The 26,904-nt window shown below is 48.5% G+C and overlaps 1 long non-coding RNA gene across 1 annotated transcript; it reads left to right on the top strand.

The window, feature by feature from the left end:
* The first annotated feature begins 7,527 nt into the window (after positions 1-7,527).
* Positions 7,528-17,429, top strand: LOC139357880 (uncharacterized). The gene is made up of 3 exons (XR_011611823.1): positions 7,528-8,700; positions 13,214-13,347; positions 17,128-17,429. It is a non-coding gene; the product is annotated as an uncharacterized lncRNA (long non-coding RNA).
* Positions 17,430-26,904: the final 9,475 nt, after the last annotated feature.

Genomic DNA, 26,904 nt, shown 5'->3' with positions numbered 1-26,904 from the left:
TGCTTTTGCATTCAGTCTGCTGTGATATCAGACTGAGTTTTCCCAAAGCACGCAGCTTTGTACACTCAAGAGAGAACAGGGCAAAATGGGCAAATAACATCTCATATGAAAGTAGTTCTGACCCTGCAGACCCCCTGCCCATTTTGATATTAAGTAGAGTATAAATGCCATACAGTGTTATCTTGGGATGAGGATCGAATTGCTTTTTGTAAAAGGAAGGTTGCCTTTGGTGAGGGCTGAGGGCTGAGCACCAGTTTACCTGAAGTTCACCCATAGGCGGAGATGTGATGTCCACAGCCAGGGATGCTAGAAAGCAGGGCCTCTGCTGGTGTAGACACACACGTGCTTCATGTCTATTCCCAGCCTGTGAGCAGCAAGGCTCTATTGCAGCTGACTTGTCACTGCTTGCTGTCCTGAACTGCAGCTGATAGAAGAATGGCCAGAGGCATAGAAAAGGTTGACTTGCTGGGAGGAGAATCTTGTTTTTCTGATTCAGGTACTCTGCTGACTTTGAAGCCATTGGGTTCTTATCAGTCCAAATGTATTTCAAGACAGGCTGGGCACGGTGGCTCACGCCTGTAACCCCAGCACTTTGGGAGGTTGACAAGGGAGGATCGCTTGAGCCCAGGAGTTTGAGACCAGCCTGGGCAACATAGTGAAACCCCATTTCTTGCCAAAAAAAAATGCAAAACAACTAAATGAGTATGGTGGCATGCATGTATATGGTCCCTGCTCCTCAGGAGGCTGAGGTGGGAGGACCACTTGAGCCCAGGAGTTCAAGGCTGCAGTAAGCCATGATTGCATCACTGCACTCTGGCCTGGGTGACAGAGCAGGATCCCATCACAAAAAAAAAATTATTCTTTTTCAGAACAATGGCCCCAACATCTCTGCACCCCTAGGCCTGCCCCGGTGGGGTTGGGGGGGCTGTGCAGAATGTTGCATCTGAAGGCAATGTGGGAGGTGTTGAGTAACAGATAATGCAGGTTTCTTCCCAGTTAATTTCCTCCCAGGGTACCAAACCAAAGGGATTACTATAATCATCTGAGGAACTTCCTAAGTATACTGATTCCTGGTCCCACCTCAGATCTATCAGGAGGGCGGCCTGGTTTTTAAAGCTCCCAGTAATTCTGGTACCACCAGGCTTGGGAGCTACGGGCCTTCTCTAACCCTGTCTACAAACTCAACAAAGGCCCTCCATCCTTAGACCCTTGAAATCACCTGGAGCACATATGTAAAATTTTGAATTCCAGCCTGTATGGTGGTGCATACCTGTAGTCCCAGCTACTTGAGAGGCTGAGATAGGAGGATCACTTGAGCACAAGAGTTCCAGTAGAGCCTACACAGCAAGACCCCCCATTTCTAAAAAATAAAGTAAAATGTGAATTTCTCAGGCCCAATCATTAGAGGCCTAGTATCTAGATTGGGTAGATGTGGGATAGCCTCAGGAGCAAGTTTTTAACCAATAGCCCAGTTAATTCTACTGTAAGGGGACGAGGACCACAGTTTGCCTCCAGGGTTACTGCAGTCTGTGTGTCACACTCCATGTGTCACAGTCTGGGTGCCACAGTCCTTGCATTGCCCATGAGTGACACTCAGCTGGGCGCGGAGGCTCACACCTGTAATCCTAGCACTTTGGGAGGTCGAGACGGGAGGATTTCTTGAGCTCACGAGTTCAAGAGCAGCCTGAGCAACACGGCAAGATGCCCATCTCTATAAAAATTTAAAAATTCACCCGGTGTGGTGGTGCACGTCTATAGTCCCAGCTACTTGGGAGACTGAGGCAGGAGAATCGCTTGACACTGGGAGGCGGAGGCTGCAGTGAGCCGTTATTGCACCACTGCACTCCAGCCTGGGTGACAGAGAGAGACCTTGTATCGAAAAAAATTTACCAAAGAGTTATACTTGACATGTCGCGGTGTGTGTGTCACAGTCCCTGTGTCGTGTGTCACAGTCTCTTATGTCATGGTGCATGTGTCACAGTCTGTGGTGTGTCACAATCCCTGTGTCGTGGTGTGTGCGTCACAATCCGTGGTGTGTCACAATCCCTGTGTTGCGGTGTGTGTGTCACAGTCCGTGGTGTGTCACAATCCCTGTGTCATGGTGTGTGTGTCACAGTCCATGGTGCGCCTCAGTCCCTGTGTTGCGGTGCGTGTGTCATAGTCCGAGGTGTGTCACATCCCTGTGTCACAGTGTGTGTGTTGCTATGTACGTGTCACAGTCCGGTGTGTTACTCTATGTGTTGCAGTCCGTGTGTTACAAAGTGACTTTGGGGCCCAACTCAGAATCAGCATAATCTTAGCCTTCCCTCCTTTATCCCCTGAACAACCAGACGCCCTCCTGGGAGCCAAAATTTAAATCCAGGAGTTCCAAGTCCCCTCTGATGAAGGTGACAGCCTTTCTCCCCAATTCCAGGACTGTGTACTCCAAGAAGATCCCTTTATTCTCAGATCCCACCTGGGCCCCAGCCTGAGCACTGGTCATGCCACTGGGGCCTGCATTCACCCACTTGCCTTCTCCCCACTTTTCTACCATCCTTCTGATTAGGGCTTCTGATTATGTGCTTGTGGACAGATACACATCCATCATTCAAAAGAGCTCAGCCAAATGTGCACCAGGAAAAAAAAAAAAATGGACTTAGGAGCTCACTCAGCTTTCCTTACACAGAGCCCTGCCCCACCTTCTCCCCCGATTTCATAGAGGATATTTTAGTCTCATCTTCCCACAAGGAGCCGCTCTTTGCCCTCCACCTCCACCGTCCACCTCCAGCCATTGGTTTGGATGGCCACCAGCCTGAGCGGCTCACAGAGTTTCCTAGCAGGACTCATGGAGCCCTGGCTCCCTGAGAAACAGCCCCTGAGATCCGCGTGCAGCCTGCAGCCCTCACTCTCTGCTGCTGCCTCTGCTTTCACCATCACGTGTGCCCTGCAGGACCCACATAGGAAGGGGGTGAATGGCAACTCATTTCATGAATTGTGTAAAGCATCAAATCATTATGTGTGTTTCTTTTTCACTCATGTCTATGCGCACACATACACACTTGCACACACTCACTCAGGATGAAATTGGGTTTGTCTGTTTCTTTAAATCCCTGCTCAGCTCCATCATCTTCTGTGGTCTGAACTGCATGGGGACCATCAGCGGAATCTGGGGTTCTCTGCTGTCACTTTTGGAAGACTGGATTCTGGGAGAGACCTGGTGAAAATGATGAAAGCACACCCATCAGGGCTATCTCCCAGCTCTGCACACCAAGGGTGCTCCCATGCTAATTACAGCCGAATCTCTGAGGGTGGCCCTGGCTCCCCAGGGCTGCAGTGGCAGCAAGGCTGAAGAGAACAGCCCTACTCTCAGTCCTTAGGTGCAGCTTCCCTTCCTCTTTCCCCCATTTCTGTGGGTTGTCTTAGTTTGGAGACCATCCAGAAGAAGCTGGTCTAACCCAAGGAAAAGGGAAACTATCAGAATGAAGTCCTCATTCGTTTATTCAGTCTCTCTTTAATCAACATTTATTGGGTATCTACCATGTCAAGCCCTGGGCTAACTATTAGAGGTACTAGGTTGAAAATAAAACAAAAGTACAGGCCCCAGAAGTGTAGTGGGGTTAACAGTTATCAAACTAGCAACTGCAGAGAGAGCTTAGCTTGTTCCCTAGGATGTTGGCCCATCTCGGTGGACCAGGGGTGAAGGGCTGTATGAGTGACGGAGGACACTGTGGGGAGTAAGGATTCATCCACAGCAGTTTCCCCTGTAGGAGGGGGGCAGCCTCAGATACTACATGAATCCTTTCAGCGCCTGCAGCTTTCAGGCCCAGGCTCTTTAATTCTTCACGTTACACTTCATCAGCTCTGTGCCAGGCACTGCTGTCACACCCATTTTACAGACAAGGAAACTGAAATTGAGAATTAATTTGATTGTCTAAATCCCTCAGGAAGAAGAGCCAGAAGCAATCCTGGGGCCTGTGTGACTTCAGAGCTGTTTTCGTGACAGCTGACCTGTCCCAGCTCTAGACAAGCGAGCTTTCTTTTTTTGAGGCAGAGTCTTGCTCTGTCACCCAGGCGGGAGTGCAGTGGCGCAATCACTGCTCACTGCAGCCTCAATCTCCCAGGCACAAGTGATCCTCCCGCCTCAGCCTCCCCAGTAGCTAGGACTATAGGGGCACACCACAATGCCCAGCTAATTTCTTTTTTGCATTTTTTGTAGAGACCAGGTTTCACCATGTTGCCCAGGCTGGTGTCAAACTCCTGGGCTCAAGTGATAGGCAAGCTTTGGTGAAGGAACTGGTAAAAGCTAACAGGACCATTTCACTGGCACCTCAAAGGGGCCCTGCCCCTGCCCAGAGAGCTGGCAGTGTGAGGCTGCTGGTGTCAGCAGTGGCGAGTGGGGCTTTGGGGCTGCTGTGGAGGATGGTGCCGGGGCTGCAGCACTCCTGGTGGGCAGCCAGCCATCACCTCCTGAGCACAATAGCTGACATTTATTGGCTGCTTACTATGTGCCAGGCACTACCTAAGCATGATATCATTTATCTAATATTTACAGGTACTCCCAGGTTTACAGAGTAGGCAACTGAGGCACAGAAAGGTAAGATAATTGTTATGGGGTCACAGGCTGGTAAATGCGAAGCCATATGTGAACCCAGGCACTTTGACTACTGAGTTTGTGCACTTAAGCACTGCGCATGACTGCCTGTATTTGGTGTGTCTGAAGAATGTCATATTTTTAAGTGTATTTTGCTTCATCGATAACGTGCCCCAAGAAAGAAGACAGTAAGTGTGGTAGGCTGCACACGTGGCTGCAGTACTTTGCAGCTCTTTCCATTACAAGTGAGGTCCATCTGCCCACCCTTTGTGTTTGACCCACCTTGTCACTTACTTTGATGAAGAGAATGCGGTAGAAGGGAAGGTGCGTCCATTCCAAGCCTGGGGCTCAAGAAGTCTTGTATCTTTTGCCCTTCCCATCCTTAGAAGCCTACAGCCATTGGAAGAAGCCCGGGGTAGGCTAGCCTGCTAGATGAGAGACACGTGGCCAGGTCACCCTTTCACCCCAGCTGACAGCCTGCCAACCACCAGATGTGTGAGGGAGGCCATCTTAAACCATTCGGTGACCTGCCAGCTCACCACAAACACAGTGAGCCCAGCAGAGCCAAGCCAGAAGAACCGCCCAGCCGACCCACAGAGTCATGAGCAAATAAATGTTTATTGTTTTAAGCTACTGAGTGCAAGCCACTGGGTGGCTCGTTTTGTAGCAACAGATAACTGATACAGCAGGAGACACTTGAAAGAGGAGGAAGCTCTGAAGTTGGAGGCATTCCCACTGGACAGTATGGCTAAGTAGAAACCCTATGAGCAGGAAAAAGATGGATTCAGAGGACAAAGGGGAGAATCAGCAGAGACCCTGCCTGGGTCCTTTGGAAACCCAGCACCCCTACTTCTGGCTTCTGCCAGATGGAGGAGTGGCAAGAGGAGAGAAATTTTAGATAGATGATGGGAAGCTGAAAGCAGGGGTTCTCTGCTGACTTTGGGAAGAGAGTCCTCCCACCCCACCCCCAGCACAAGACCACCGCCTCTTGACAGATTCAGTGGTGGTGTGTGTTGTGCAGAAAGGACTTGAGCGACTCCCTTGAACTTCCCCAGGATCCCGTGTGCTATGGAAGGGATCCAGATACTCCCAATGGGCCACTGCGGTGATTGGGACTAGAGATAAGATGCTGTGAACCTCAACTCAAGCAGGATTGTGAGAATGGGAAGTAGAAGGATTGGAGAAAGGTTTGGGATGCAAAGTGTAAGAAAACTTGGAGCAAACTGAACTAGAGGGTCTGGCCACTGCGGGCGGGGCATCCTGAAGAAACACTGTTTGTCAGAGTACGAAAGGATGCCTAGACAACTAACAACAGAAAAAAAAAAAAAAAAAAAAAAGATTAAACGCCGCTTATTAAACGCCGTTACCATATAGTATGTACACATAATGGTGTAATTATGTCTCTTTGGTGACATTGGTGATTTCTTGATGTAGCCTGCCATCTGCCCTTATTTTAAGGGTTCCCCTTCCTTGACGCATTTGCATTTTAAAAGGAATCAAAGCCTGCAGGTAAAGGGATGATGCTGGATTGGTAGAATTTCAGGCATTCATTGAAAATGGAACAAGGGTTTTCTTTTATGTTGGCTCCATCCCTAGGTTCTTGACTTCGACGTCAGCCACGAAACCATAGAAAGCATCCCCGAGGACCTTGGCGTTGAACTCCTTTCATTCCCTTCCTCCCAAGGTGCCCCACTGTTGCTCTGACTTGGGGCAGCAGGGCTCTCTCTCGCCCTCCCGGCTCAGGAGCGTGGGAGGTGAGGGGAGGTGACCGGACGTGGCCGGGGGCGGCTCGGTTGGGGCCCCGTGCGGCCGCCAGGGGGCGCTGCGCTGCCGCCGAGGCCGCGGCCGCCTGGGCGTGTGGCCTGGCGTGGGCACTTGTGTTGTTTAGATGCCAGCGTTCGCCACTCACTCCTTTCTTAAACATGTTTCTAATTTATCCAGTATCTCTTCTACGGAAAAAAAAAAAAAAAACTTCAGGGAAAAAAAGATGCATGCTTAACGTCAGTGCCAGGGTGGGCAAAAAGGGGTTTTGACACCAGATGCAGTTTTGTTCCTGAACCCTCTGGGCCTGGGGCGAGTCGCCAGCAGGGCCCCTCTGCAGCCGCTCCTCCCGCTGGGGACAGAGGTGCCTGGAAACACGCACGCCCGAACCGGGCCGCCCCGAGAGCCGCGCGCTGAGCCAGCATGCCCGCAGGCGCTCCTCCTGAAAACGGGTTCGGTTTCTGGCCGGGCAGGTTCAGAGCCCGTGCCTGAGGAGGGGAAGGACGACGCGGCACAGAACCGGGCGCGCCAGAACTGGGCTTCTGGCCTTGCCCGGGCGCTGCTGGCACCTCCGGGGAGCAGAGGGGCGGAGGAGGCACGGTCTGCGAGCCGGGGGCAGCCGCCGGACACAGGGCGGGGTGGGGGAGGTGCGGGAGGAGAGGAGAGCCAGAGTCCGGTCAGATGGGGGTCGGGGCGGGGGGGCGGGGGGGACGTGGGAACCAACAAGCCTGACGCCTGCAAATAGAAGTCATCAGGAAAGAGACCTCAAGGCCCATTGGACTGCTGGGAAGTCCCTGGGGTGGGGTCCTGGGGGGAGGAGTGTCTGACTGGCGGCTAGGTTCTGTTTTTCAGACCAGATTAAAAAAAAAAAAAAATCCCCTGTCGCCTGGGGAGATGTCTCAGTCACTTTTCTCCGGCAGGAAGCTGCTTCATGCTGGAGCCTCCTGGGATTGGCAGAGTTAAAAATCCTTTAACCCAGGATGCCTTGGGCCTTTTGTTCAGCCCTGACAATAGAATTGGGTGGAGGGGGCTGGGAAGGCAAGTAGCTGGGTTAGAGATGCATCCGTGGGGTGGGGGTATGGGGAAGCTTGTGTTCAGTCACTGGGTACATGAAAGCAATTGTGTGTGTGTGTGTGTGTGTGTGTGTGTGTGTGTGTGTGTGTGTGTGTCGGGGGAGGGCAGAAGGGAGCCCAGGGACACTGGGGCACCAGCTCATTAACACGTGTGTACGAATGTCGGCTGTGCGCTTGGCAAATCCTTAATTACACAGGGAGACCTTCCTAAACCGGGAACTCAGTATTGGTCCCTAAAAGGTTGGGTAATGGCTTTTTCTTGCATCTGGAATCCAAGGGGACCAATCTCTCTGGTTCCCCTGGGTTCCCAGATTCTTCTGGATGTCTTTGTCTTCTAAAATTCTGGGATCCCACGGGAAGGCACATAGTTAAGGACACTCAGAAATGCATACCTTTTAACCCTACTAATCATCCTAAAACGTGTGCTTTCAACAGATCACGTCCTTGATCTGTAACCCTTAGGGGCACCCAGGATCTCCAATGACTGGGAGTGATGGCATTTAAGTCTTTCCACCATGCAGAATTTTCTTCCCTCCCTCCCCATGAATTCTCCTGTAGCCAGCCTGGCCCCTCATCACCCCTTGGATATACTGTATCTTGAATTCTCCAGCCTTTCTGCAGTTGCCTTCCTGGGACATTCATTCCCATGTTCACAATCTAGCCAGTTGTATCCTTTCTCTTTTCAGTTCTAGCATCAGTCAATCAACAAGCATTTATTGAAAGTCCACTATATGCAAGACATGTTCTAGGCCCTGGTAATACATCAGAGACTAAGACAAATACCTGCTCTTAAGGATTTTATATTTTAATGGGAGGAACAGGGTAAACTCATGGCTCATGCCTGTAATCCCAGGACTTTGGGAGGCAAGAAGATCACTTGAGGCCAGGAGTTCAAAACCAGCCTGGGCAGCAAGTGTCTTCTTTTGCCTCTACAAAAGAAAATTAAAAACAACAAAAAGGAAGTTAACTAGAGTATTGTGGTAGAGGGTATGTGTGTGTGTGTGCATGTGGGTGAGTCCGTGTGTGTGGTGGGTTGATGGGTGCTGTTTTATTTAGCCAGGGAAGGTCTCTCTGAGGAGGTGGCATTCGAGACCTTGTGGGTGGGAAGGAGGCAGTCATGTGGTGATCTGGGGAAGAGTGCTACAAGCAGAAGGGAAAGTAAAAACAAAAGCCCTCAGGCAGAAATGTGTTCCTTATGCTTAAGAAACACCATGAAGGCCAATGTGGTTGGAGCAATGTGAGCAAGGAGAATAGAAGGCCTTGGGGACATAGGTAGCTAAGTCCTCATGGATCAAGGTAAGAAGTGTGGCTTTTATTTTATTGCATTGGGGAGCCTTTGGAGGGTTAGAAGGTGGGGAGTGAAGACAACAGTTAACATACTGTTGCAAAAGTCCTGGCAGGAGGAGATTTTAAAAACCAGAGTTGTGGCTATGGAGATGATGAGATGTGATACTGGTTTCTGGGCCAGTTTTGGAGGTGGGAGTAGATAAGCCTTACTGATGATCTGGCGCAGGACTAACTGGGTAGATCGGTGCCTATTTTGCAGGTAGGAGGTGGATCCGTAATTGTGTTTGGGCCATGCCAAGACCTATCAGACATCAGGTAAACATGTGCAGACAGCTTTGAGTCTCGAGTTCAGATTTAAATTTGAGAACCAGCCTGTAGGTAGTCTTCAAAGCAGTAGGCCAGAATAATTCCACTTAGGGAGAGAGTCAAGAAAGAAGGTAGCAGATGGCTGAGACTGATGCCACTCCAACCTTTAGAGATCTGGTAGGGGAAAACCCAGCAGAGCAGACTGAGGAAGACAGCCCATGAAACTGGAGGAAAACCAGAAGATGGTGATTTCAAGGAACTCAGTAAAGGAAGTGTTTTGAGAAAGAGGATGTATCAGTCAGCTATTGCTAAGTAACAAACAACCACAATCTCAATGGCATAACAGTAAATATTTATTTGACTCACATAGCTGTGGGTCAGTTGGAGGCTGGCTAGATGTGACTGATGTTGGCTGGGCAGCTCTGAGCCGCAATTGGGCTGAGCCTGCTCTGCATACGTGTCCCTCACTCTCCTTGGACCTGCAGGCCAGCTAGGGCACATTTTTCTCCCAAGGTGATAATAGGCACAAAAAAGCAGGTGGAAACATAAAATGCCTCTAAAGGCCTAGGTTTGGAACTGGCACCATGTCACTTCCTCCTACATTCCATTGGCCAAAAGGGGTCATGCAGCCACGCCAAAAGTCAAAGGGCAAGAAAGTACAGTATAGTCTACCTCTAGCAGGAGGGACTGCAAAATCGGATTGAAGGGGACAGGGATAGAGTGAGGCAGGATAAGAAATAGGACCCATAATTCAGTCTTCCACAGAAAGAGTGGTCAAACACATTCAATGCCACTGACAGGCCAGATGAATAGAGGGCAGTGAACTGGCCACCAGTGTGACCTTAAGATGTCAGTCATTGGCATCGTTGATAAGAGCTATTAAAATGGACAGCTAGGGCTAAAAGCCCAGTTGGAGTGGGTGGAAGTGAGAATGAGAAGTGTGGAGGTGGAGATTGTCAGTGTGTAGACAGCTCTTTCAGGAACAGTCACTCTAAAGAGGGGCAGAAAAATGGTACAATAGCAAGAAGGGGATATGAGGCTAAGGCTTTAGAGCTTTTTAAGTCCTGTTTAACTTCCGTGGAAAGGCTCTGCTAGGAAGAAACTGATGAACATAACAGAAAGGGGATAATTGTGCCGGCAAAAGGGGATGGGGCCCAGGGCACAGATGGAGGGCTCGGCCATGGATGGTGGGCAGAGAGAGTGCAGAGCTATAGGCATTCTGGAGGCTTTGGAGGGAGGGAGGAAGATCCGGCAACAGATCATACCTACTTTCTCTATGAAGGATCGTCTGAGGTTGCAGTGAGAATGAAAGAGGAAGGGGAGCTGAGAATATGCAGAGAGAGGAGAAAGTGTGAAATTATTGCACTGCGGGGAGGGAAAAGGAATTTTCTAAGTAACTGTAGTAGGATTGTCCAACAGTTCAAATGCCTGTTTGAAATTTATGGCCAGAAATTTGAAGTGAGTCCATCCAGAGTAGCTGGCCGATTTTCTTTAGTGGTGTTCAATTGCTCGGGTGCAGGTGTGAAGTAAACACTTTGATTTAACCACAGCTGGGTTTTCGCCCAGTGAATACAATGGAGAGAGACCACAGCAAGGAAGGTAAGAGTGTTTGCCAGGGAGATTTTGTGTGCTGGAGCATGGAGTTTCAGTTCTCAGCTGGCTAAGAAGGAAGGCCTGAGGGGAGAGATGTCATGAGAAAACAGGAGAGTCATGGACTAGAGTCTGAGATGGGAAAATTGCTGAGTCCAAGAACTAAAATAAGTGACCTGGAGGACTGACAGGTGAAGGAATCTCTGGATCTGATAGTTTAGAGATGGTGTAGACATTCATGGTTCCAAGATCTAAGATATGACCAGGAGGCTGAGGCAGGGCAGGAGGAATATTCTGCTAGGGCTAAGGATATTAACAGTCTTAGAGACCAGAGTGTTGGGTGGGTCATCCGCATAGATGCTGAAGTCACCAAAAGTGATGATAGGAGAAAGAGCCTGATACTAAAATAATCAAGGGTCGGGGGAAGTGACTAGGAGGGTGACAGATGACTTTAACTAGGAGGGGTGATTGGTGGCTTTTTTAGTTAAATATTTTTAATTTTTAATACTTTTTAGAGTAGTTTCGGATTCACAGAAAAGTTGAGTGGAAAATCCAGAGTTCTATATATCCCCCGTCCTGGGAGCAGTATCCCCCACTATCAACATTCCCCACCAGCATTTGTTACAATTGATGAACCTAAGTGTTATCACTGTTATCACGCAGAGTCCATAGTTTACATTGATGTGAATGCTTTATTCTTACTTTACATTACTTTTGCTGTTGTACATTCTGTAGGTTTGGACAAATGTATTATGACATTTATCCACCATTATAGTATCACATCTAGTAGTTTCACTGCACTGAGGCCGGGCTTTTGAAAGAGGAAGGAAAAACTGTTTAGAAACTTCAGTGATGAATGCGGAGGACATCTTCAGGCCTTGAACTACACGGCTGGAGGGAGAAAAGAGCCTCTACTGGAAAGGGCTATAGGGCAGCAGCGTCCTGGGGGCAGGTGGGCTTCTGGAAGAAGACAGTGAGGGTCCTAGTTTTGGAGGAGCTTGAGAGTAGAGGCCTGGGGTAAGATTGGGGAGCACAGGCAGGGTGTAGGCAGGGTTGGCTGCCGGGTGCTCAGCAGTGTGAGGTGGGGCATGGGTGCTGTGGTGAGTGGGGGCGGCTGGGGCAGGTGGCAGGCCCTGGAGGGAGGTGGCAGGTCGGATACCCTCACATGGCCCTGTTGTGGAAGCTTTCCAGATGACTTTGGGGAAAAACAGACTTCCCTTTCCAGGAACCCCTCTAAATTCGGTTGATCGTGGTTCTCGGGCCTTATTCTCTCCTTCCTGGTATCTCCAGCGTTCTTTTTCTGTGTGGATTTCTTATTTCCTCAATTAGACGAACGTTTGGGCAGGAACCCCAGCTCTACCATTTTGCACCCGCTCAAATGCAACACAGCACTTGACACATCATGTTTGTTGATTGCGTTGGATACAACTGCGGTCTGGTTTCCCTTCTCGGCCAGGAATCCAAGAATGCACCCTCACCCTGTGGCCGCCTCCCCGGGCCAGCTGCCGCGCTAGTCCCGGGTAACCCGACGCCGGGCCGCTCCCCCTCCCGCCCCGGGGCTGTGGCCGCCAATGGACGCAGCCCCAGCCTCAGCCTGGGCAGTGGGCCTCTCTCTTGGCGCAGCCCCCGCCGGGCTGGAGCGGGGACGCCCGAGGCTAAGGGCCTGCAGGAGCGTGAGCACAACCCGGCTCCCGTTCCAGCCCCTGTTCACCGCCTTCTGCAGGTCCGGGCCCCGGCCCTGCCGAGACACCTCTGCCCACTGCCTCGAGCCCAGGAGGCCAGGCTGCCGCCCCAGGGCGCCCGGGTAGTCGTAGACGGCGGCCTCCAGAGGGCCGTGCCGGGTCTCCTCCCAGCCCGGGAGCCAAGACACTTGGCTCTGGCCCCTCTCCACTGTTTGACCTGCCCAGAGACCTTGGGCGGTCCGAGAGCCTCCGAGCCTCAGTCTTCTCATCTGTAGCTGGGGCTGGGCCCTGCGCACCTCTGAGTGGAGTGATGCAACAAGGGTGAAGGGTGTGAAAGTCTCCCTGTGTTGCCCAGGGGTCAAGGTCAAACCCAAGACACAGTGGCCGCCCGCAGCTGCCCCGCCCGCAGCAGCTGCAGAACCGCATGTCCTCCTGCCACCATCCAGGGAACTCCCTAGCTCCAGAGGAGGAGCCTAACAAGGGCACTTGGCTTTCCTCCACGTCCCCGGCACGAGGCGTTTCCTGCAGCTCCTCACTTTCAATGTAGAAATCAGCTCCGGGTTTCAGCAACCCTGAGAGAGGAGTCTGCAAATAGATGCTGGGCCAGCAGGAAGGTGCACAGGCGGGACACCTCTCAGCTGCCTGTTTCATCTCCCGTACACGATACTCGCTAGCGTGTAAGAAGTGTGCCAGAGGAAGCACGCACTGACAATGCCTATTTTCTCCCCAAATGGTTACAAATGCACATTTTTGAGTGACCTTCTACAGGCTACAAATACTGATGTATTTATCTGTACTTTGGGTCATGGTACCCAAAAGAAAAGCAAAGGAGAGCTCAGAAAATACATTCTAGTCTCAAAGAGGAAGGAAGAAAAGAGAGGATGTCTTTGTCCGTCTGCATTATGTTAACATTCACAGCCTTCCCTCACCCCCCATGATGGCAGGGCATGAGTCACCTATGATGATGAGGACATATGAAGTTCCCTGAGTTCTTACCTTCTGTGTCCATGTCCTGAACAGAATCCCAAGTTGGCTCCCGGAACCCGCAGCCTTGGCTCACACCAACAATGTCATAGAGGTAAACTGATCTCGCTTCCCTGAGCTCGGACTTCAGCGCCTGGCAGCCCTCTCACGTCCTCACCCTGGATGAATCCAACAGCAGGAAGTGACTGGGGAGTCCCTGAGCAGACAGAGGGAGAGGCACCCACTGGCCCAAGCATGATGTTCTTATGAATTCTTTTGGTTCCAGACCTTTTTGGCATTGCCAAGCCCTATAGGAAAGATCAGAGCAGCTGGAAATTTCTAGCAGGAAAGTGCCAGGTTCTGAGCAGGTCCCAGTCTGACTTAGAAACAGTTAGGGGCTGGGGCTGTTGGCGGTTGGCATTCTTGTCTTTGCTTGGTCTCACAGACAGGCAGGAATTGCTTGCTCTTGGAAGGGAGTGCCACGCCTGACGCTGGGCTAGAGCCGAAGTAAACCCAGGACACGGGGCTGGGGACGAAAATTAGAAGCCTCACTTCCACCCCAGCACCAAGGCAGCAACACAAAGGGCCTCCTCTGCTGGCCAAGCAGGAGGGGATGGGCTGCCCAGGGAGGGCTGAGACTGTCACCCAGTGTAGGGCCAGGCAGCTGCAAATGAAACACAGGCCCAGAAGGCTCAGACAAGCATTCAGTCTTTCCCAGAGCCAAGAAATCCTGGCTAGAAACTTGACTACAGAGCGAGGAAAGGCACCGGGAAATACTTGAAACCAGGCGAGACCCCTGGTAATGCTGGACTTCTGACAAGCAAGGAGTTGAGCCAAGTGCTTTTTCCCGCCTGGCCCAAACACAAAAGCTGAGCTGGCCAGAGAGGTCCCAGGGGAGGTGGGAGAGCAGCTTGGGAGGGACCCAGCAGGAAGAGGAAAGCAGGCAGCAGAGTGATTTTTACCCTGCTCAGACCCCAGAGTTCTTGCACCACCAGTCTGCAGAGCAAGAGCCCTCACTGTTTTCACACCCACAGCAAAGGCCCCTCCAGCCTCTGGAGGCTCACACAAGGGGGCTATGGAAATGCCAGTGTGGCAGCGTGGGATCACCAACACCTCAGTGGCCAGCCTGCACGGTGCCTGAGCCAGCTTCCCGGTGAGGAAGGGGAGTTTGCAGGGAAACTGTTTGCAGAAAAGCTGTTCCTACTGTGGAGGGACTGACCTTGGCCCCTGGAGCAAACTCAGTCCTTAACCACGTGCTCAGGCTACTTTATTTTAAATGAATTTGCACAGTAGCATGTTATGAGTGAAATTCATAAACCTAAAAAGGAATAGTCTTTTATTCATGCTGCTAATGTGTGGAGGGGGGTTACTTTTTTAAAGTTTTGATATTAAAAGATAAATCATCCTGTGTTGAGGATTGGATTTTGCAACTGAATTCTCTTTATCCTTTGCTAGATCTTGAGAAAAAAGAATAAAAAGAAATATGCTGAAGTACGATGACTTAAAAAAAACTCTCAATATAAAAGTAGAACATGCTCTATAAAAAGAAATTCAGACAAAAACATATAAAGAAGGGAACAAAAATCACCTGTCACCACACCACCAGTGATAGCCCTGAGAGCATGTTTGTGTATTTTCCCCATACTATTTTTTGTGCATACAGACATATGTTTTTATGGGAGATAAAATCGTTAACATGGTCATGCTCTCAGCATTCTTCCTGCCCCTGCCTACTGAAGAAAATCCTGAATTTGCCTATTTGGTTTCCTGCACTTCTCTCTTCTAAGGAGAGGAACAATTATTACTTGCTGAGAGGAGCTAAGCTGATCTGCACCATGAAGGAATGGAAGATGTCCAGACAGGGAAAAGCCTTATGGAAGGGAATTCAACAGAGTTTTCAGAGATTAGCACATTTAAAGCTCTCTAGATAATCAGGTGTGGAGGAAGGGGCTTCTCAGATGAGCTAATATGGCTATGACCCAGAGTCTTTTTAATGTTCTTCCAAATATGTGATCAAATAATGCAATTTATTTTGTATTAATTTTGAGCACTAAACTGTGCATTAAGTCTATAGAGAGATTGAACCCTATGGTCTCCCCTCTGATTTACAAGAATTATGTTTTTAAAAGATGGGGTCATACTATATTTATGTTTTCTTAAAAAACTTTTTTAATTTTAATTTTAAATTAATTTATTTATTTTTGACACAGAGTCTCGCTCTGTCGCCCAGGCAGGAGTGCAGTGGCTCAATCTCAGCTCACTGCAACTCCCGCCTCCTGGGTTCAAGTGATTCTCCTGCCTCAGCCTCCCAAGTAGCTGGGACTACAGGCCCATGCCACCACGCCCAGCTAATTTTTCTATTTTTAGTAGAGACAGGGTTGCACCATGTTGGTCAAGCTGGTCTCGAACTCCTGACCTCAAGTAATCCACCTACTTCGGCCTCCCAAAGTGCTGGGATTACAGGCGTGAGCAACCCCCTAGCCTTTAAAAAATTTTTTTAATTCACCACTATACTAATGAGGATATATTTGGTACTTACATGATCTTTTTAAAAAAAAAAAAAAAAACAAATCTCATGGTCAATAAATGCAGAAATGAATTATCCTTTGAAACAGCTGCATGGCTGACCTTCATTTGTCTTCATCATAATTTAACCCCCCAAAATTAATTAAATTAATTAAATTAACCGATTTTTGTCATTGCTGTTGTTTGTTTGTTTTTAGATAGAGTCTCACTCTGTTTCCTAGGCTAGAGTGCCGTGCTGTAGCCTCAAACTCCTGGACTCAAACAGTCCTCCCACTTCAGCCTCCTAAATAGCTGTGACTACAGGTGCACACCACTACTCTGGCTTTTTTTTTTTTTTTTTTTAAGATGGAGTCTCACTCTGTCACCCAGGCTGGAGTGCAGTGGCATGATCTCAGCTCACTGCACCCTCCATCTTTCAGGTTTAAGAAATTCTCCTGCCTCAGCCTCCAGAGTAGCTGGGATTACAGATGTGTGCCACTGTGTCCAGCTAATTTTTGTATTTTTAGTAGAGAGGGTGTTTCACCATGTTGGCCAGGCTGGTCTCGAACTCCTGACCTCAGGTGATCTATCTGCCTCAGCCTCCCAAAGTGCTGGGGTTATAGGCCTGAGCCACCATGGCCGGCCACATCTGGCTGGTTTTAAATTTTTGTAGAGATAGTATCTCACTATGTTGTCCAGCCTGGCCCCAAACTCCTAGCTCAAACAATCCTCCCACTTCAGCCTCCTAAAGTTTTAGGATTATAGGTGTGAGCCACTGCACCTTGCAACCCCTCCCCTGTTGATGCCCACTTATGTTGTTTCCAAGTTGATAAACGGTTACCTAAGGTCATCCTTATGTGCATACGTCTTTGAATCTTGCTGAACTTTTCTTTAGAACATATTCCTAAAAGCATCCATGCAGAGTTAAAGGATAAGAACAATCAGAATTCAGTTCAGTGCCAAGTTGCTCTCTGGAAAACAAAATTAACACGATGGCCTCCAGGGTTGGGTTTCTCCTCCTGAGTGTAGTTGTGCTGCCCAGGAAGGTCTGAGTGGGCAGAGTTGCTTAGGGAAGGAGTGGAGCCTTCGCACACGGTAGGGAAAGAAGGGAGGCTCTTCCTGGATGGAGGGCAAGAAAGGCCAGCGAAGGCCCTATGGAGGATTCATTTTGCTACCCAGCATTCTTTCCTCTGCCTGGCAATCACCTTTCCTCATTCCATAGAGACCATTCTGTCCATAAGGTTTGGGTGGCGTTGACCTCACACTTTGCCTCTCACCTCCAGCGTGGGCTAACCGTGAGGGTGACCACGTAGTTTGAGCCAGATGAGTCAGAAGACTCCATACCCTGGAGTCCCTGGTGATTGGACCAACGATGTGTCTATATCCGCAGGTCCACGTGACCCATTCCAGGAAGCAGCTTCCTCTCTTCTTTACTCAGCCTCATGTGACACCAGAATTGGCAGTGTCCCTCTCCTCCCACACACAAGGGCTGCTGAGATGGAGACGAAACCTTGACAACATTGCTGAACCTCAGGATACAGCCGTGTCTGAAGTCAGCAGGATTCATACTGGACTTTGCAGTTACATGAGAGCCCATATACTTCTTCCCCCCTGCCAAATTTTCATTCGATTTTATTTCTTATGTATTGAAAAAGAAAAAAGAGCCAGGCACTGGGGTACATGTCAGCAGTTTCTGTGACTGGGGGTGGGAAGTGGAGTTTTGGGGAGAGGGTGGCTGAGGTGGGAGGATTGCTTGAGCCCAGCCTGGGCAACGTAGTGAGACCTCGTCTCAAAAAAAAAAAAAAAAAAAAGCATTGGATTTTTTTCTTTTTTCTTTTTTCTTTTTCTTTTCTTTTCTTTCTTTTTTTTTTTTTTTTGAGATGGAGTATCACTCTGTCACCAAGGCTGGAGTGCAGTGGCGTGATCTCGGCTCACTGCAACCTCCAACTCCTGGGTTCAAGTAATTCTCCTGCCTCAGCCTCCCAAATATCTGGGATTACAGGCACCTGCCACCACGCTCAGCTAATTTTTTTATTTTAGTAGAGATGGGGTTTCACCTTGTTGGTCAAGCTAGTCTGGAACTCCTGACCTTAAGTGATCCGCCCTCCTGGGCCTCCCAAAGTGCTGGGATCACAGGCGTGAGCCACCGTACCTGGTTGGATTTTTTTCTTTTTATTCACATAACACAAAATTAATCATTAACCATTAACCATTTTAAAGTGTGCAGTTCAGTGGCACTTACATTCACAAGTCTGTGCAACCAGCACCTCTATCCAGTTGAAGATCTTTTCATCATCCCAAAAGGAAACACCATACTCATTAAGCAATCACTTCCTCTTTCCCTCTCCCATCAACTCCTGGCAACCACTAGTCTGCTTTCTGTCTCTATGGCTGTACTTCTGGAAGATGGCTTTACCAAGTCTGAAAGTTTCATATAAATGGAGTCATACAATATGTGATCTTTTGTGTCTGGATTCTTTCACTTAGCATAATGTTTTCAGGCTTCGTTAACATTGTAGAATGTTTAAGTACATCATTATTTCTTGGGGCTGAATACTATTCCACTGCATAGATATACCACTTTTTGTTTACCTATTCATTAGCTGATGAGCATTTGGGTTGTTTCTACCTTTGGCTATTATGAATAATGCCACTATCAACATTCATGTACAAGAATTTGAATACCTGTTTTCAATTTTTTGGGGTATAGACCTAGATGTGGAATTCCTGGATCATTTGGTAACTCTGTGTCCATACCTCCCTTTTCTAGTGTAAGCCAGAGTGCAGCATGGTTCTGTCCTGGGCATACAAAGGAGTCCTGACTTCCTCAGGCCTTGAAAGAGGAACCAGCCAGGCATGGTGACTCTCCTCTGTAATCTTAACACTTTGGGAGGCTGAGGCAGGAGGATTGCCCAAGCCTAGGAATTCAAGACCAGCCAGGGCAACATAGCGAACCCTGTCTCTACCAAAAATAAAAAATAGGCAGGCATGGTGGTGTGCACTTGTAGTCCCAGCTACTCAGGTGGCTGAGGCAAGAGGATTGCTTGAGCCTGGGAGGTTGAGGCTGCAGTGAGCCATAATCGCACCATCGCACTCCAGCCCAGGTGACAGAGCAAGACTCTGCCTCAAAACAAAACAAAGAGGAAGCAGCATGGCCAAAGTGGGGAGCAGTGAAGAAAGTGCTCTGCCCAGAGAGAGTGTGAAGGCTCAAGATACGGGAAGCAGAGCAGGGAGGAAGCACTTTCTCTAGTGGGAGTGAGTGGCATATGAGAAGGCAGTGTTTTCTGAACAAGTAGCAGGGCCGTATTGTCCAGAAGACCCAGGGAGAAGAGAGCAGTTATTTGGCAACCCAGTCTGTGGAAGGAAATGTCCCTCTCCTTCCTCTTTTTCTTCCTCCCCCCTTCTTGCCTGTGCAGAGATGACCTGCTGGGGAGTAGCCGGGTGGAAAAGAGCACGTTGGTGTTTTTAAGTCAAAGGTTTTGTTCATTCTGTGCCTCTCACAGCCCTGCCAGGGATTTCTCCATTCTGGTGAGCTGCAGGTCAGAACTCAGGGCTGCATTTGAGGATGGTCTGCTGTCTTCAGCTATGTCTGCTCTGCCTGGTGGAGGCTCCCCCTTTTCTAAGCTGGGTCAGGGCCTTCCGGGTGCAGTGAAGGCCCTGACCCAGCTTAGAAAAGAAATGGTTGGGGTTTCTGCTCCTGTTTCCTCATCCCCACCGCCCATCACTCTTTGCACCCCTGATGTTAGTAGTTCATTTTGGGGAGATCAAACCAGGACAATTGAAATCCATGTTTTTGCTCACTCTAACTGAGCACAGTTCTCTTCAAGGTCAGGGTTACATCCTCTCCATGGAACGCACTATAGTGGAGACTGGTTCTATTCAATCCTCTTCATGTTGAGTGCCTTTTGTGTGTGTCACGCTGGGCCAGGTCCTGAGCAATGGGGGAAGAGGAGATGGGCAAGGACATAGGGTTGCAGGCACTAGAAAGAAGCTAAGGAAGGAGATGTCCTGTGCTATGCTGTAAACAGTTCGGATTGTGTGTGTTGGCAGTGGGGGGCGGGGGGGGGGTGGGGAGGGGAGGGGCAGGGGAGTGGGGAAAGGAGGGTTGGGGTAGTGGGATTTTTTTTTTTAATTATACTTTAAGTTCTAGGGTACATGTGCACAATGTGCAGGTTTGTTACATATGTATGCATGTGCCAAGTTGGTGTGCTTCACCCATTAACTTGTCGTCTACTTTAGGTATATCTCCTAATGCTATCCCTCCCCCTTCCCCCTCCCCACAATAGGCCCCGATGTGTGATGTTCTCCTTCCTGTGTCCAAGTGATCTCATTGTTCAATTCCCACCTATGAGTGAGAACATGTGGTGTTTGGTTTTCTGTTCTTGAGATAGTTTGCAGAGAATGATGGTTTCTAGCTGCATCCATGTCCCTACAAAGGACATAAACTCATCCTTTTTTATGGCTGCATAGTATTCCATGGTGTATATGTGCCACAGTTTCTTAATCCAGTCTGTCAATAATGGACATTTGGGTTGGTTCCAAGTCTTTGCTATTGTGAATGGTGCCGCAATAAACATACATGTGCATGTGTCTTTATAGCAGCATGATTTATAATCCTTTGGGTATATACCCAGTAATGGGATGGCTGGATCAAATGGTATTTCTAGTTCTAGATCCTTGAGGAATCACCACACTGTCTTCCACAATGGTTGAACTAGTTTACAGTCCCACCAACAGTGTAAAAGTGTTCCTATTTCTCCACATCCTCTCCAGCACCTGTTGTTTCCTGATTTTTTAATGATTGCCATTCTAACTGGCAATCATTAAATTTTTTAGAGAGTTTCACTATGTTGCCCAGGACTCAAACTCATGGGCTTCAGTGGTCCTCCCACTTCAGCTTCCCAAGTAGCTGGGATTACAGGTGTGCACCACCACACCTGGCTGTAAACACACACCTAGTGTTAATAGTTAGGACCACCTTGCTCCTGGGTTGCGTATAACATGATGGACTAAGGATCATCGGGCCACGTTATAAAGCTTCCTTCAAAATGAGAAGTTTCACACCAAGTGAAGTGTGCTTCAGAAGCCAGCAGTCTCAGGAGGAGATGCCTGGGCTGGCAAACTTTGCTCACAGATGACCTCAAGTGCTCAGGTAACACACATCAAAATGAGAGTTATGAGGCTATAGCTCTAACACAGTTCTCATAGCTGGGAATTGACTGAGCACTGTCTTCTTTTTTTCTTTTTTTTTTTGAGACGGAGTCTTGCTGTGTTGCCCAGGCTGGAGTGCAGTGGTGCTATCTTGGCTCACTGCAATCTTTACCTCCCAGGTTCAAGCAATTCTCCTTTTCTGTCTCCTGGGTCGCTGGAATTACAGGCACCTGCCACTATGCTATTTTTTTGTATTTTTAGTAGAGACTGGGTTTCACGATGTTGGCCAGGCTGGTCTCAAATTTCTGACCTCAGGTGATCCACCCACCTCAGCCTCCCAAAGTGCTGGGATTATAGGCGTGAGCCACTGTGCCCAGCCAACTGAGCACTACATTAGGAAAAGCTGGTCTCAGCCACAGGTTCAATTGGGTCTGGCCCATGTTGCCAGAGGGTGGAAGCTTTAGCCCTTCCCATGAAAATGAGGCAAAAACCTCTGCAGTATTTCCCAGCAAAACAAGTTGTCTTCCCTGTGGGTGTGGGGCACATGCAGCTGTGTTTCATCAGCTAATGTGAGCTTGTGACCAAGAAGTCCCCACCCCTCTCTCCACTGAGTACCTGAGATTCTGGGAAATGAGCTCTATTTTAAGCCTCTGGGTTTTCCTTGTCATTAGGAGCACAGAGCTCCTTGGAAATAGGTAGCCACAGGGGAGCTAAAAAAGGGGAAGATGAAGTGAGACCCACGCAGCCCCAAGTCTTCAATTTGAAGACGCTGGAATCCTTCATCAGAAATCCTCTCATCAGTCGCCCTTGGAGACATTAACTGTCTTTGGGTAGGGGCTGCTCTCAGTGATGGAATAGTTAACGGAGCTGAGCTCCTTCCCTGTAAGAAGTTTGATACAAAACACGTCAAGAGTGTTTTAACACTTCTCTATTTCTTCAGCCAGCCGCAGTGGCTCAAACCTGTAATCCCAGCACATAGGGAGGCCACGGCAGGCAGATCACTTGAGGTCAGGAGTTCGAGACCAGCCTGGCCAATATGGTGAAACCCTGTGCCTACTAAAAATACAACAATAGCCAGGCGTGGTGGCAGGTGTCTGTAATCCCAGCTACTCGGGAGGCTGAGGCAGGAGAATCACTTGAACCCAGGAGGCAGAGGTTGCAGTGAGCGGAGATCGCACCATTGCACTCCAGCCTGGGTGACCAGAGCAAAACTCTGTCTCAAAAAACAAAAACAAAACAAAACAAAAACTATATTTTTTGTTGTTTGCTCCTTTCTTTTTTGATTTTGCTGTGTCGAAACAGATATTCAGCACCATCTACCTCTCAATAGCGATAAAGGGAAATAGTTGAGAAATGACCACTTTCCAATTTTCCTACATCCCTTGGGAAAAGAAAGGCCATGACACTTGGGTTCAGATTTTTTAAGGCCTGAGTGTTGACTAGCCTTCCTTCCTCTAGCCAAAGCCCACAGGTAGTAAACAAATTCAGTCAATTGGTTTCTTACAAGCCTTCCTTAAGCATTTCATGAAGGATGCTGTTTGGATTAACGGCTAATATTGACTTCCAGTTCCCAAAGGAAATTGAACATTTCCATGCACTTCCCAAAGGGTAAATAAAGAAACCCATGTTGAAAAGTTAAATCTGGATTTCTGAGAAATAACCATAGTTTGTGTGGGAGGGTGTCCTTGACCTCCACTCTAGTGCTCCTTGAGGGGACAATGTCAGTGCCGTAGCTGAAGGGTAAATGGTGTGTGAATGAGGTGCGCTCAGCAGCAACTTCAGACAAGGCTGGCAGTGAGAGACAAGCAAAAATGAAATCAAAGTAAAATACTGCCAATGCTTCTATTGCCATTTGTATCATATTACCCTTAATGATTTGTAATTTACATTTATAGTTATTATCTTTTGGCAGGCACCTTGACTTTAAGTGTGTGTTACACCAAGGGTTATGGCAAACTGTGTCTGCAGCCCACAGTAAAATCCAGAGTGAGGCTATCCACACTGGAGTGCAGCTCTCCAGGTAGATAGTGCCACCAGCCTAAAGTCACACCTTCTTCCCTGGTGTGAGGTTGCCCTAGGTTGGCACTTATCATGCTCACTGCTTTGGTGACTGTCATCCTGCCCAGGGCTTTAAGCAACCACCTTCCACAGACTCCCCCATTTCATACTACAGAGAAAGCATCTAGTGTCTTGCCTTCCTTCCCTCAGTGCCCTAGGACTGCCTGGTGAGTGGCACGAAAGGATCCTCCCTTAGTTCCTGATATCTAGGAACCTACATATGCTTAAAAACAGCAAGATACCTCCCCAGATTGAATCTCTGCAGGCTGAAAAGTTGGATGGATTCCAACTAGAGCACCACCTCCCTAATCCTACACACTTTTAAGGGACTAGAGACTGAGGAATGTTCAGGGATTATCACAGAACATTCTGGTCCTTTTGTTGGAGACTGAAAGCTCTTTAGAGCAATTGAGTACACAGAAATTCAGCCGGAATGGAAGCACAAGCAGAAGCAGACCAAGCTCCTTCTCCCCTGAACACACACTCTGCACACCAACAGGTACGAATATAGCTAAAAGAAATGATTATTACATAAGTTCCTAGCCAGTGTCCAGCACAGAGTAAGTCTATCAGTTAGCTCTTCCTGTTTAACAAATCTTCCCTAAACTTAGTGGCTCAAAACAACCATCCTTTAGCTTGTGATTCTGCAGTGTGGTGTATTTCTGCCATCTTGCCCATGCTCAGAGGCCAGCTGCCTGGTTGGCTGGGGCCTGGCTGGACTAGGACAGCATGGGGCAGCTTCTCTGTGTTTCTCATTCTCCAGCAGGCTAGCTCGGGCTTGTTCACACAAGTTTCCAGAGAGAGAAATAGACAAGAGCATCAGAAGTGTACAAACAAGGTCCACTGCATTCTAGTGGCCAGAGCGAGCCCCTAGAGCAGCCCCAGTCGAAGTAACGGAGAGGTAGTCTGCTCCTCTCGATGGAGGAGGGACACAGAGTCATTTAGCTCAGGGGTAAACATATAGACACAGTGAAGGATTGTGGGCATTTTTATAATCTACCACTGTAGCTACCAATAAGTTCTGTGTTTATAGTTTTTCAGCCATTTCCAAAAGGAATTATATTGATGTGTTAGTTGACAAGCCTAGAATGAAAAGATAGATGGGAAAAGACCATCAGACAGGTAAAGAAGATTGTCAAAGACCAACACCTTTGTTAATGCGCTTGATCCCCCAACAGCCAGTCCCTCAAAGGGTCTCTCCCCTGACCCAGCCCTCCTCCTCCCTCCCCTTAAGGTGAGATCCTTGCTGGGCCTCAGCCCAGGGCTTACATCCTGCCCTCAGGACATGAGCATCTGGTTGAGACTGTCTCCATCTTCTGGCCTGGCAACTTTGGTCCCTTGTGAGCTACTCAACTTCTTGATAGAGTCATTTCGGAGTCTCTGGGAAGAATTGAAGCTCTGCTTCGAGAGTTGGTGGGGGGGCTCCCCTGGTCTGGAATGTTCCTTTCCCTCTTATTTGGAAGTTAGAAAGTGGCTAGTAACATGGCCGGCGCCTGTGGGATCATTCTCTTCCTCAAGGTGGCTGGATATGTGGAGACAAGCACGAAGAAGCCCAGGCTCTGTCACGACATTGCTGACTGGCTTCTGTCACATTTTCAGGTGAGGCAAATCTGTGTAGTGATTTCCCATCAGGAATAGGAATGGCATCCCCTCCTCCCTCTGATTGCACTACAAATGCCATCACACACGCAAAGCACTCACGAGAACTCCATTGCTCTATCTCTTCAGCAGAGCAGACACCCTTGGCTTCTCGTCTTCACTCACACAACCCCCTTTTCCACTTGCATCTTCTAGCTAGAGGTGAGCATGTGACACCACACAGACTGTGAGAAATAGGCAAGTTCAGCCTAGTGACACTTCTGGAAAAGCTTGTTTTCCTGATTTTTAAAAAAGGAGTGGGGGGACTGGCATGCCTTTTGTTCTTCCTCCCTCCTCCTGCCTGGAACATGGAAGTGAGACCAAGAAGTACAGCAGCTGTCTTGTGACCATGAGGACTAAAGTCCTGCATGGAGGATGGTAGAGTAAAATGAAAGAAGCAGCCTGGATGCCTGATGAGCAGCTGCGCCAGCCCCAGGGTCATGCAAATCAGTGTCAATCATTGTGGTTCTGGTTTTCTCCTATTTGTAGCCAAATAAATTCCTTACTGATACAGACAGCGTCTTTGTTGGTTCCAAAGAAAAGTGGATTCACAGAAATATAACTGAAAGAACCATGAATTTCTAAAGAAGTCCTAGAAATAGATCAGTTAGAAAAGTTGTCCATTTCAGGCAGGAGTTTCTACTGTAAGTTGCTTGGATGGAAAATAAATCAGTGTTAAGGAGGTGGGAAGGCCATCACTTGAATCATATTACTATATCTTATTAAATCTCAGATGCCATCAGTTGTAAGGTAGAGCATTATTTTACATATCACTATGAAAGAAGAAAATGCTCTCAAGACATATCACTGATTGTCAGATGCATGCACCTTGATTTCAGAGATTTTAAAATGTGAAAAAAGGAGGGACATCTTAGGATCAGTGAAATATGGCACATATTTATTCGCTTCCCGCCTGCTGTCCCCATTAGACCAGAGACACTGTCTGCCATGCTCTCTGCCAAGTCCTCTGTACCTAGAATTGGGCCTGGCATAGAGCGGGCTCCATAAATATGGGTTAATTAATAAGTTAACTAATAAGTTCTAGTCCTTGCTTTTCCAATAACTTCCCGTGCTACCCTGGCTGGAGAAAGTATTTCCCTTTCTCTGTACCTCATTTCTCCATAATCTAGTTCAACTGACCCTCCCCAGCACAGAAGAAACAAAAAGCCCCAAATACATGCAAAGCGGACCTACACTCTGCATCACCATGGCGACGCCTCCCAGGGTCCCAGAGGGCAGGGAGGCCTCATCTTCCACCATCCCTAGAAATCTCTCTTTCCCCAGAGCCCAACTCCTTCTAAAGCTCTGTGGTTAACCCTTTCCAGTCAAGCCTTTTCCAACACTCTGTTTGTGCTCCCTAAAATGGACTGCTAAATGTGCTCCCTACAAATGGACTAGGGCCAAGGAATTATGCAAGATCCTTCAAACAAAGAGATGGTATTTTGTAACTTCCCTGAGTTTCTCCAGGAAGATGAAATGCACAACATATTTTAAAATAATATCAACTTACATCTGTCAAAGAGGTAGTCTTGTCTGACCAAAACCCTTGAGTTGGTGAGGGGCGGGGTTCCAGGTGCCCCTTCTGCTGCCTAGCACTGTATTCAGAAGTAATAAAGATGATGGCTTTCATGTAATGAGTGATGAACCCTTTGCATATATTCCTTCATTGAGTCTTCAACAGAAACTTATGGGGTAGGAAGTACCTTTATCCCCATTTTACAAGTGGGGAAACTGAAGCACATAGCTGTTAAGTAGGTAGCAGAGCCTGGCCTCGAACTCAGGAGGGGTAGCACCAGAGTTTATGCTCTTAACCACTATGCTCTATTGCCTTATAACTGCCTTACACTGGGCACCTGGTTCATGCCAGGTTCTGTGCTTGGCATTGAGGCACAGACAAAAATAAAGCCTAGTTTCTACCCTGGAAGAGTTCATGCTCTAATGGAAAAGACAGACCTACTGGCAGAGATGGTCATGAAGTGTCACAGGAACACAAAAGAAATTTTAAAAAGTCCCATGCCTGTAGACAATCAAGGAGGTGTTCACAGAGGAGGTGCCTTTGAGTGGGCCATTGAAGGGAAAGTAGGAGTTTGCTAGGTAGACAATGGAGGGCAGGGCATCCCAGACAGCAGAAGCTTCTTGGAGGCTCTATCTGGGGAGGAGGAAGAGACAGAGTAGCTGACAGAAAGCAGGACTGGAAATTAGGGAAGGGGCCCCATGAGGAGGGAGTTTGCCTGCCTTGGTCAGGGCATCTAAGAAGGGTTTAAACAGTGGAGGAACAGTCTTGCTTTACATTTCTGAAAGAGTTCTCAGGTAGTTGCAT

Source organism: Macaca nemestrina, chromosome 13, assembly GCF_043159975.1.
Source record: "Macaca nemestrina isolate mMacNem1 chromosome 13, mMacNem.hap1, whole genome shotgun sequence".
NCBI classification, from domain to species: domain Eukaryota; kingdom Metazoa; phylum Chordata; class Mammalia; order Primates; family Cercopithecidae; genus Macaca; species Macaca nemestrina.
This window is presented reverse-complemented; position numbering and strand designations above follow the sequence as displayed.